Source organism: Amblyraja radiata, chromosome 6, assembly GCF_010909765.2.
Source record: "Amblyraja radiata isolate CabotCenter1 chromosome 6, sAmbRad1.1.pri, whole genome shotgun sequence".
NCBI classification, from domain to species: Eukaryota; Metazoa; Chordata; class Chondrichthyes; order Rajiformes; family Rajidae; genus Amblyraja; species Amblyraja radiata.
The window spans coordinates 98,698,437-98,711,163 of record NC_045961.1 but is presented as its reverse complement, the minus strand read 5'-3'; positions in this window follow the sequence as shown (position 1 = coordinate 98,711,163).

Sequence of the window (12,727 nt, the reverse complement as noted above, 5' to 3'; positions counted from 1 at the left end):
ACAATATAATTGTATTGTATTGTATTGTAGGGCAACAAGTCTACTGCTGCACCACCGTGCCACCCCATAGCTTTAAGGTGAGAGGGGCAATGTTTAAATGAGATGTACGGGGCAAGTTTTTTACTCAGATGGTGGTGAGTGCCTGGAACATGCTTCCAGGATAGAGGCAGATGCGATAGTGGCATTTAAGATTCTTTTGAATAGGGAGGTGGCTATGCAAGGAATAGAGATATCTGGATTACATTGGTGGATAAGAGATGGTCTTAGCATCATGTTTGGCATGAACATTGCGGGCCAAAGGGCCTGTTCTTGTTCTGTACTGTTCTATATTCCATGTTCTATGTTCTAAAGATTTAAGGTGAGAGAGGAAATATTTAATAGGAATGTGAAGGGTAACATTTTCACCCAGAGGGTGGGGGGGGTTTAGGGAACGAGCTGCCAGGGAATGTAGTTGAGGCTTGTACTATAAAAATATTTAAAGAACATTTGGACAGGTACGTGGATAGGAACGATTTAGATGGATGTACTGTGGTTCACCCGTAGTGCGCCCATAAGGGTGGCACAGTGGCGCAGCAGTAGAATTGCTTCCTTACAGTGCCAGAGACCCTGGTTCGATCCTGACTATGGGTGATGTGTGTACGGAGTTTGCACATTCTCTCTGTAACCCTGGGGGTTTTCACCCAGTGCTCCGGTTTCCTCCCACACTCCAAAGACGTACTGGTTTGCATGTTCATTGGCCCCTGTTAAAATTGTAAATTGTCCCTAGTGTGTAGGATTGTGCTGGTATACAGGGATCGCTGGCCGGTGCGGGCCCGGTGAGCAAAGGACCTGTTTCTGTGCTGTATCTCTAAACTAAACTGAACTAAAAATGGATATGGGCCAAACATGAGCAGATGAGACCAGTGTAGATGGGGCATCTTGATCGGCATGGGCAAGTTCGGCCAAATATTCTGTTTCCATGCTGTGTGACTATGACTCTATTAAGGTGTATAATTCTATAGTAGTGTATAACTCTATTAAGGTGTATTAATTCCATCATAGATTAAGCCCTCACACGTGTCTCCTCGGTACCCCGCAGCTCCGCTCTTGCTCCCCCTCCCTCTAGTCGCAACAGGAACAGAGTCCCCCTGGTCCTCACCTTTCACCCCACCAGCCGTCACATAAAACATACAATCCTCCAACATTTTCGCCACCTCCATCGGGATCCCACCACAAGTCACATCTTCCCACCTCCACCCTTTTGCACCCTCTGCAAAGGCCTTCCCTCCGCAACTCCCTGGTTAACGCATCCCTTCCCCCCCAAACCACCCCTCTCCACAGATCCCTTCCCCAGCAACCACAGGAGATACAACACCTGTCCCTATACCTCCTCCCTCAACTCTGTCCAGGGACCCTAACTTGAGGAAGGACATTCTTGCTATTGAGGGAGTGCAGCGTAGGTTTACAAGGTTCATTCCCGGGATGGCGGGACTGTCATAAGCTGAGAGAATAGAACAGCTGGGCTTGTATACTCTGGAGTTTAGAAGGATGAGAGGGTATCTTATTGAAACATATAAGATTGTTAAGGGTTTGGACACGTTAGAGGCAGGAAACATGTTCCTGATTTTGGGGGAGTCCAGAACCAGGGGCCACAGTTTAAGAATAAGGAGTAAGCCATTTAGAACGGAGACGAGGAAACACTTTTTCTCACAGAGAGTGGTGAGTGGAGGCAGGTTCTCTGGATAATTTCAAGAGAGAGCTAGATAGGGCTCTTAAAAATAGCGTAGTCAGGGGATATGGGGAGAAGGCAGGAATGGGGTACTGATTGTGGATGATCAGCCATGATCACATTGAATGGCGGTGCTGGCTCGAAGGGCCGAATGGCCTACTCCTGCACCTATTGTCTATTGTCTATTATCTATTGACCCCGACAGACCTTTCAGGTTAGGCAGAGGTTCACTTGCACCTTCTCCAACTTCATCTACTGTATCCATTGGTCAAGGTGTGGACTCTCATAGATCGGCGAGACCAAACGCAGACTGGGCGATCGTTTTGCTGAACACCTTCGCTCCGTCTGCCTAGACCTTCTTGATCTCCCGGTCACCAAACATTACAATTCCCCTTCCCATTCCCACACTGACCTCTCTGTCCTAGGCCTCCTCCATTGTCAGAGTGAGGCTAAACGCAAATTGTAGGCACAGCATCTCATATTACGCTTGGGCAGTTTACAGCCCAGTGGCATGAAGATTGATTTCTCTAACTTCAAGTAACCCTTGCATCCCCTCTCTCCCCATCCCTCCCCCACCAAAGTCGTACCAGCTTCAAAGTCGTCTTGTTGAGTCTAATTGTCTGTAACTCGCTCTCACCTAGCCCACAGCTAACAATGGCCTGCCTGGTTCCTTTATCATCATTCATTTTTTGCATATCTTTCATTTATTTGATCTATATCTCTCCACATCACCGTATATATCTTTCGTTTCCCTGTCCATAGAAACATAGAAAACAGGTGCAGAAGGAGGCCATTCGGCCCTTCGTGCCAGCACCGCCATTCATTGTGATCCTGGCTGATCGTCCCCAATCAATAACCCATGCCTGCCTTCTCCCCATATCCCTTTTTTTCACACAGAGAGTGGTGAATCTGTGGAATTCTCTGCCACAGAAGGTAGTTGAGGCCAGTTCATTGGCTATATTTAAGAGGGAGTTAGATGTGGCCCTTATGGCTAAAGGGATCAGAGGGTTATGGACAGAAGGCAGGTACAGGATACTGAGTTGGATGATCAGCCTTGATCATATTGAATGGCGGTGCAGGCTCGAATGGCCTATTCCTGCACTTATTTTCTATGTTTCTATGTTTCTATGATTCCACTAGCCCCGAGAGCTCTATCTAACTCTCCCTTAAATCCATCCCGTGATTTGGCCTCCACTGCCCTATGTGGCAGAGAATTTCACAAATTCACAACTCTCTGGGTGAAAACGTGGCCACCTGGTTCTGGACTCGCCCAACATTGGGAACATTTTTCCTGCATCTAGCTTGTCCAGTCCTTTTATAATTTTATATGTTTCTATAAGATACCCCCTCATCCTTCTAAACTCCAGTGAATACAAGCCTAGTTTTTTCAATCTTTCCTCATATGACAGTCCCGCCATCCCAGGGATCAATCTCGTGAACCTACGCTGCACTGGCTCAATCATAAGGATGTCCTTCTGCAAATCCCTGACTCTCAGTTTGAAGAAGGGTCTTGACCTGAAAGGTCATCTATTCCTTTTCTCCAGAGATGCTGCCTGACCCGCTGAGTTACTCCAGCTTTTTGTGTGTCTATATATGTATATATATAATGTTTTTGTGTGTTTTCTGACTGTGTTTGTGATGCTGTAAGCAAGATTTTCAATGTTACTGTATCTCACTTGCCATTAATTTAATCAGTTAATTGGATTTATCTTACCTCCGTTACAATGTTAGGGTTCAAACGCTTGTCCCTGGATTAACTGTCCAGCTCTGCACAAACTCACCGGCCATGTAATGACTTGATTTTAAATATGCGTTTCCATTGACCTTGGGAAGAAAGGACCTTGCAACCAATAAATCACTGTTTCACATGACGTAGATTTCAATTACAAAACCCGGCAGCTAATTTATACGTAGCAAGCTCCCACAAACAGAAAAGACGGGGTAATCTGTTACAGTTGGCTCGGTAATAAACATAGGCTGGGAATCCGACGAGAAGTCCAGAGTGATGACTTTTTAACATCACATTCAATGTTGCTGCTGGCCGAGGATTCCACCGGTGTGTCAACCCAGGTTTGGTCACTTAGGTCGTGTTCATTGGTGATAGGAGCAGAATTAGACCATTCGGCCCATCAAGCCTACTCCGCCATTCAATCACGGGCTGATCTATCTCTTCCTCCTAGCCCCATTCTCCTCCATTCTCCCCATAACCCCTGACACCTGTACTAATCAAGAATCTATCTATCTCTGTCTTAAAAATATCCATTGACTTGGCCTCCACAGCGTTCTGTGGCACAATCATTCCACAGATTCCCCACCCCCTGACTAAAGAAATTCCTCCTCATCTACTTCTTATAGAAAAAATCTTTAATTCTGAGACTGACTGGTCCTAGTGTCCTAGACTCTCCCACTAGTGGAAACAACCTCTTCACATCCAATCAATCCAGTCTTTGCGACCTGCGTCAGTGTTGAATCATTTCGCTGGGTATTTGGCGTTGCTGTTTGGCTTTACGGCCTATCTCTTGCCGGCTTCTACTTATTCAAAACAAGTGCCGTATTAGACGCTAGGTGCTTTATTGATGAAAGGCACTATACAAATGCAGAGGTTCACTTACACCTCCTCCAACCTCATCTACTGTATCCTTTGTTCAAGATGTAGACTCTCATTCATCGGAGAGGCCAAACATAGACTGGACTGTGGCGGCACCTGGTGGTGGGCCACGGGCAGAGCGAACCCTCGGCTCTGGAGGGAGGATTTAGGTGTCTCGGTGTGTGGGAGGTGCAGGTCACGGGGTCGATCCTCGGGGGTATTTAAGGTCGGGCACGCCCGTGGCCATTTGAGGAGTAGGGAGCAACACTGTTAATAATAAATACGTTTTCTTCACGCAACTTCGTGTTCCGTCTGATTCTTGGCCGGATTCCTGCGATTCCCCGCTATAGGGCGATCGTTTCGTGGAACACCTTCGCTCAGTCCGCCTGAACCGACCTGATCTTCCCGGTTGCCAGACACCTTAATTTTCCATCCCATTCCTACACAGACCATTCTGTCCTAGGCCTCCTCCATTGTCAGAGTGAGGATAAACGCAAATTGGAGGAACAGCATCTCATATTTCACTTGGGCAGCTTACACCCCAGTGGTATGAATATTGATTTCTCCCACTTCAGGTAGCCCCGGCATTCCCTTCTCTCTAACCCTCCCCCACCCAAAATGCACCAGCTTCTCGTTTTCACCCAACAGCTAACAATGGCTTGTTTCCTTTTTCATCGTTACTTTTTTGCATATCTTTATCTCCACATCATCGTCTATATCTCTCGTTTCCCTTATCCCTAACCAGTCTGAAGAAGAGTCTCCACCCGTAACGTCACCCATTCCTTCTCTCCACAGATGCTGCCTGTCCCGCTGAGTTACTCCAGCTTTTTGTGTCTATCTTCGGTTTAAGCCAGCATCTGCAGTTCCTTCCTATACAAATGGAGATCCATACCTACTGCCCACAAGTGGACAATGATCGATATATTTACTTGGAATGACTACATGATCTACCAAAGAGTTACTGCACCACTTTGTGTATCCTTTGGTATTGAACGAGTGTGAACGGGTGATCAATGATCGGTGTGGACTAAGTGGACCAAAAGGATTGTTTCCATACTATATCTCCAAAGATGTACAGTTTAAAGTCCCAGTCCAAAAAAAGATCTTGGTCTTGTGTTGGAAGGAACTGCAGATGGTGAAGATAGACACAAAATGCTGGAGTAATTCAGCGGGACAGGCAGCATCTCTGGCAAGGAATGGGTGACGTCTTGGATCTAGACCCTTCTTCAGACCGTTTGAAGTCTGAAGTCCGAAGAAGGGTCTCGACTCGCAACGTCTTTCCAGAGATGCTGCCTGACCCGCTGAGTTAAGCCAGCATTTTGTGTCTCTCCAGTGTAAACTAGCAGTTCCTTCCTACACATAACCTACCAGTTAAACAAGTGTTCGCTTGAGATAATAACTGCGCTCGCTTGATTTCCAAACATTTGTAAAGAAGTGCTGGCTCACGAAAACTTTATGAGTTTTAAATTGATCACAATAAGCAATTAGCTGGTGTATAAATACAATGCAAGGACATCGAGACTGAAGCCCATTTCATTCTTAATCTGTACTTGGCTCATTTTCCACTGGATACTATTGCTATCTTAAATAGACAGGAAACATCTGTATGCCATTCCAGGTTGAGGTTGTGATATATGCACTAAACTACTTCCCGATTAATGATTTAAACAATTAAGTTGGCTCTTCCTGCTCTCCTGAGGTATTACCCGTCATCAGGGTTAAGATCCCGAGCTCCGGTTGTTCTTTGTATTTCTGCGCAAACGACCTGTGATCAAGTATCAGCTTAGATGTCGAATGCTGATGGCCTCAGGGGCGGCTCGATGGAGCAGCGATAGAGCTGCTGCCTTACAGCGCCAGAGACCCAGGTTCCATCCTGACTACGGGTGCTTGTCTGTACGGAACTGCGTGGGTTTCCTCAGAGATCTTCGGTTTCCTCCCCCACACTCCAAAGACAAGCAGGTTTGTAGGTTAATTGGCGTGGCGTAAATGTAAATTGTCCCTGGTGTGTGTAGAATGCTGTTGGTGTGCGGGGATCGCTGGGTGGCGTGGGCTCGGTGGGCCGAAGGGCCTGTTTCCGTGCTGTATCTCCAAACAAAACTAATCAACAATGAGGGCCATCATAAGCAAGCCTAGTTGTAGTGTCATTAAGTGTCTTGGCATCGGGCTAAGACTGGTGTTCCACTGATTCAAGTCAATGTTACGTTATTGCCACGTGTACCTAAGTACAGGCAAATGGTTTGTTTTGCAGACTCCCCCATTCTCGGCAGTCCCCTGCCTGGCAGTTCACAGTGGCGTGAGCTCTCAATAGACAATAGGTGCAGGAGTAGGCCATTCGGCCCTTCGAGCCAGCACCGCCATTCAATGTGATCCTGGCTGATCATCCCCAATCAGTACCCCGTTCCTGCCTTCTCCCCATATCCCCTGACTCCGCTATTTTTAAGAGCCCTATCTAGCTCTCTCTTGAACGCATCCAGAGAACCTGCCTCCACCGCACTCTGAGGTAGAGAATTCCACAGACTCACCACTCTCTGTGAGAAAAAGTGTTTCCTCGTCTCCATTCTAAATGGCTTATTCCTTATTCTTAAACTGTGGCCCGTGGTTCTGGACTTCCCCAAAATCGGGAACCTGTTTCCTGCCTCTAGCGTGTCCAAGCCCTTAACAATCTTATATGTTTCAATGAGATCTCCTCTCATCGTTCTAAACTCCAGAGTGTACAAGCCCAGCTGCTCCATTCTCTCAGCATATGACAGTCCCGCCATCCCGGGAATTAACCTTGTAAACCTACGCTGCACTCCCTCAATAGCAAGAATGTCCTTCCTCAAATTAGGGGACCAAAAATGCACACAATACTACAGGTGTGGTCTCACTAGGGCTCTGTACAACTGCAGAAGGACCTCTTTGCTCCTATATTCAATTCCTCTTGTTATAAAAGCCAACATGCCATTCACTTTCTTCACTGCCTGCTGTACCTGCATGCTTACTTTCATAGACTGATGTACAAGGACCCCCAGATCCCGTTGTACTTCCCCTTTTCCCAACGATGCCATTTAGATAGTAATCTGCCTTCCTGTTTTTGCTACCAAAGTGGATAACCTCACATTTATCCGCATTAAACTTCATCTGTCATGCATCTGCCCACTCACCCAACCTGTCCAAGTCACCCTGCATTCTCATAGCATCCTCCTCACAGCTCACACAGTTCACAGTTCACAGTTCACTCTCCTCATTCTCAACGCTCTCGGCTGTCTACCTCACTCCCGAAAGTCCCCTGTGTCCGCGTTGAACAAGCTACACGGTAAAATACGCTGCTGAAACCTGCTTCTGAAACCATTGCTATGATTGAGCTTTGGAAACAGTGCTCTGTAGCCATCCGGAGTTCCCCAATGTGCATTTGGGGCACGTAATACAGGACGCATTTCATGAAACCTCAGAAGGCGAAGAACATCAAAGCACGTCAGACTGAACAAAATCAATATATTCCATCACTCCCCCACTCATAGTTGGAAGTAAATCTGGGTTAGACTTCCACAAGTTCAGCAACAGAAACATAGACAAATCACAGCAGCAATGGGTCCATAAATTAAGGATTGGACGAAGTGTGTTAGCATGGATTGAAAACTGGCTGTGACATAGAAAAAAAGAGTTTGAATGAATGGTTTGTTTTCAGAATGAAGGGATATAACCAGTGGACTGCCTCAGGGATTAGATCTTGGCCTCAAATACGTACGATTTACATTGGTGACCTGGAGGGGAACACAGTGGCGCAGCGGTAGAGTTGCTGCCTTACAGCGCCAAAGACCCAGGTTCGATCCTGACCAGGGTGCTTGGCTGTAACAGAGTTTGTATATTCTCCCTGTGATCACATGGGTTTTCTCTGGGTGCTCCAGATTCCTCCCACACTCCAAAGAGGTTCAGGTTTTTTAGGCTAATTGGCTTTTTCAGTAAAAATTGTAAACACTCCCTCAGAAAATGCTGGAGAAACTCAGCGGGACAGGCAGTATCTCTGGATAGATGGAATGGGTGACGTTTCGGGTATGAAGATGTGTCTCGACCCATAACATCACCCATTCCTTCTATCCAGAGATACTGCCTGTCCCGCTGAGTTACTCCAACATTTTGTTTCCATCTTCGGTATAAACCAGCATCTGCAGTTCCTTCCAACACAAGACCAAGATCTTTTTATGAGCTGGGCCTTAAACTCTCCCTCATGTGTAGGATAGTGTAAAGCCCCTGTCCCACTTAGGAAACCTGAATGGAAACCTCTGGAGACTTTGCGCCCCACCCAAGGTTTCCGTGAGGTTCCCGGAGGTTTTTGTCGGTCTCCCTAATGGTCGAAAGTGGTTTCCGCGTAGTCGAGCTTCTTCTATGTTCCGGAGATTATTTCAAAAAATTCAAAACCGGCCTCGACTAAAAATAGGTTCACGTTTTAAAAATCGGTAATTTTTTAGTCAAAGCCGGTAGCGATGCTAGTTGAAGGTGGTTGCCGGAGGTTGAAGGTGGTTGCCGGAGGTTGCAGGTGGTTGCCGGAGGTTGAAGGTGGTTGCCGGAGGTTGCAGGTAGTTGCCGGAGGTTGAAGGTAGTGGAAGGTAAGACCTTTTTTTCACCCAGTTTTATTCCACCAGGGAAGTCTTACCTTCCACTACCTGCAACTTCCGGCAACCACCTGCAACCTCCGGCAACCACCTTCAACTAGCATCGCAACCGGCTTCGACTAAAAAATTACCGATTTTTAAAACGGCGACCTATTTTTAGTCGAGGCCGGTTTTGAATTTTTTGAAATAATCGCCGGAACATAGAAGAAACGGAAACCACTTTCAACCATTAGGGAGACTGACAAAAACCTCCGGGAACCTCACGGAAACCTCACGGAAACCTTGGGTGGGGCTCAAAGTCTCCAGAGGTTTCCGTTCAGGTTTCCTAAGTGGGACAGGGGCTTTAGTGTACGGGGTGATCGCTGGTCGACGCAGACGCGGTGGGCCAAAGGGCCAGTGTGCTCGCTGCATCTCTGAAGTCTAAAGGAAGGTATTGTAAAGTTTCCCAAGTCTATCAAAGACAGGTGGAAGAGCGTGTAGAAACATAACTAAACTAAATTATACTTCCACGGAAAATCTGACACGAACAGTATTCAAATGCCCAGAATAACTATACAATACAATGATGTCACAGAATTCACACAAGAAATGGTAAATAACGAAAAACTACATCAAACTCTCCAAGAGAGTCGACACAGGGGCTTCCTGTCGACTAATTGAAAGCCAAAGCAGTTAAAATAGACTGTGAATATTAATTTTGAATCGGTTCCAGACTTGATGGAGTGCTAATTAAAATATTAAAATGGCTGAGTACTTTGATCAGAGGAATGCCTCCATTGGGGGAAGAAATTAAACAATAAATGCAAAACAGTTAGGTGAGAGTTTTCCCTACGAAATGAACAAGACCAAGATCTTGGAGTAACTCAGCGGGACAGGCAGCATGCTTAAGAAAGAACTGCAGATGCTGGAACAATCGAAGGTAGACAAAAAAATGCTGGAGAAACTCAGCGGGACAGGCAGCATCTCTGGATCGATGGAATGGGTGACGTTTCGGGTCGGAAGATGGGTCTCGACCCATAACGTCAACCATTCCTTCTATCCAGAGATGCTGCCTGTCCCGCTGAGTTATTCTAACATTTCATTTCTATCTTCGGTATAAACCAGTGTCTGCAGTTTCTTCCAACACAAGACCAAGATCTTTTTATGACCTGGGCCTTAAACTGTATATGTTTGGAGATACAGCATGGAAAAAAGCCCTTCGGCCCACCGAGTCCAGGCTGACCAGCGATCACCCTGTAAACTAACACTATCCTACACACTAGGGACAATTTGTAAAGCCATTTTTTAACCAAAGCCAATAAACCTACCAACCTGCCACTGTGCTGCCTCTACAGCTGTGCCACTGTGCTGCCTTGAAGAAATCCTGCCTCAGCACCCATCCTATTTCTCCAGAGATGCTGCCTGGCCCGCTGATTTACTCCACCACTTTGTGTGTATCTTTCGTATAAACCAGCATCTGCAGTTCTTCATTTCTACACACCCGTTCTATGTCATCCCACTTACTCATCCACTCCCCACACACTAGGGGCAATTTACCCAGGCCCGGTTAACCCAATGATTCCACACATCTTTGGGGTGTGGGAGGAAACCCAGAGCACCCGGACGAAACAGATGCTGTCACAGGGAGAACGTGCAAACTCCACACAGACAGGATCGAACCCGGGTCCCTGGCATTGTAAGGCAGCAGCTCTACCAGTGCGCCACTGTGCAGTATAAAACGCCAGGTCGTGCTGGGGATGAGTCCACTGGCTTCCTTATATTCATCATGTGTAAACAAAAGAATGTCCCCTATCAAGGGCTTGTTCTCATCTAGGCCACAGCTAACAATGGCCTGTTTCCTTCATCATATCGTTACTTTTTTGCATATCTTTCATTCTTCTGTCCCATATCTCTTTACATCACCGTCTATATCTCTCGTTTCCCTTTCCCCTGACTTTCAGTCTAAAGAAGGGTCTCGGTCCGAGACGTCACCTATTCCTTTTCTCCGGAGATGCTGTCCGACCCGCTGAGTTTATCTATGTATCTATGTATCTTTTTGTGTCAATCTTTGGTTTATACCAGCATCTTACATGTCAGCAACCACCTTGGCCATGTGCTTGGGTGAATCTTGCTGGCATGAGTCTTTGGCTAGCGAGTACACCTCGAGACCAAGCCCTTGAACGGAGAGGTGCTGAGGGAAGATTTAATCTAGCCGAGCTAGAAACGGTGCCGAGAAGATTTATGCCAGGACTTGAGGGCCTGAGCTGTAGGGAGAGGTTGAGTGGGCTAGGATTCTATTCCTTTGTGCGCAGGAGGATGAGGGGTGATCTTATAGAGGTGTACAAAATCATAAGAGGAACAGATCAGATAGATGCACAAAGTCTCTTGCCCAGAGTGGGGGAGTCGAAAACCAGAGTACGTAGGTTTAAGGTGTGGGGGGGGGAAAGATTTAATAGGAACCTGAGGGTTACATTTTCCACACAAAGGTTGGTTCATGCATGGAACAAGCTACTGGAGCAGGTAGTTGAGGCAGGTACTATCGCAACGTTTAAGGAACATTTAGACAGGTGCATGGATAGGACAGGTTTAGAGGGATATGGGCCAAATGCAGGCAGGTGGGACTAGTGTAGATGGGGCAAGTTGATCGGTGTGGGACATAGTAAGACTCTATGACCCTGTTGCCAACTGCTCGGTTTAGATCAAGAATCAAACTACTCACTTTTTCGTGTAGGAAGGAACTGCAGATGCTGGTTTACACCGAAGATAGGCACAAAATGCTGGAGTAACTCAGCGGGACAGGCAGCGTCTCTGGAGAGAAGGAATGGGTGACGTTTTTCGGTTTGAGACCCTTCTTCAGACTGACCATCTCTGGAGAGAAGGAATGGGTGACATTTCAGGTCTCGACCCAGAACGTCGCCCATTCCTTCACTCCAGCGATGCTGCCTCTCCCGCTGAGTTACTCCAGCATTTTGTGTCTATCTACTCACCTTTACAGCTTACTGATTTCGAGCTACAGAAGGAATTGCCCACAGACAGCTCGTCGATTAGAACTGCTAAAGGGATCTGCGCCCAATGGGTAGGAATCCAGCAATAACATTGCATGCCACTTCATAGTGACTTCACTGAATTCAAAGCACTTGCCGCCCCGTTAGCTATGCCAAATTTCACACATATTCTAGTTATGTAGGAGGATAAGAATTAATCCAGCCAACACTTTTATAAGACTAAAAAATTTCTGGTCCATTAAAAGCAGGGAAAGTGTGGAGGAACCTGTCCTGTTAAAATGAAGTCCTGTCTGTTTTTAATTACCTCACTGGGAAAAGTGATTTTCCTTTCCATTTTCAGATTCATTTTAAAGGTGTTTGTGAATTGTGTCAGAGCGCTCTGTAGATGTCAATTGACCTAAAGCGAAGGTAGATTGTAATACAGCTAACAAATGTGCAACTCTGGAAAAAGTCACGAGCAAGTGCAAAGTTGTGGGTGAGAGCTCACCCAGGCTAGAACTAATATGAAACTCCAATTTTGGCTGGGTTGAACTAATATCAAAAACCGATCAGTCCTAATTTCAGAAATGTTTTTGCTAAAATGACCCAGGAGGATTATAAAATAATGAATGTAATTCCCGGTAATTTGGCATTTGGTCTAACAACTGGACGGCACAATGGCGCGGCGGGTGGAGTTGCTGCCTTACAGCGCTTACCGCGTCAGAGACCCGTGTTCGATCCTGGCTACGGGAGCTTGTCTGTGCGGAGTTTGTACGTTCTCCCTGTGGGTTTTCTCCAAGAACTTCGGTTTACTCCCAACGCACAGGTTTGTAGGTTATTTGGCTTGGTATAAATGTAAAGAATTGTCCCCAGTGTG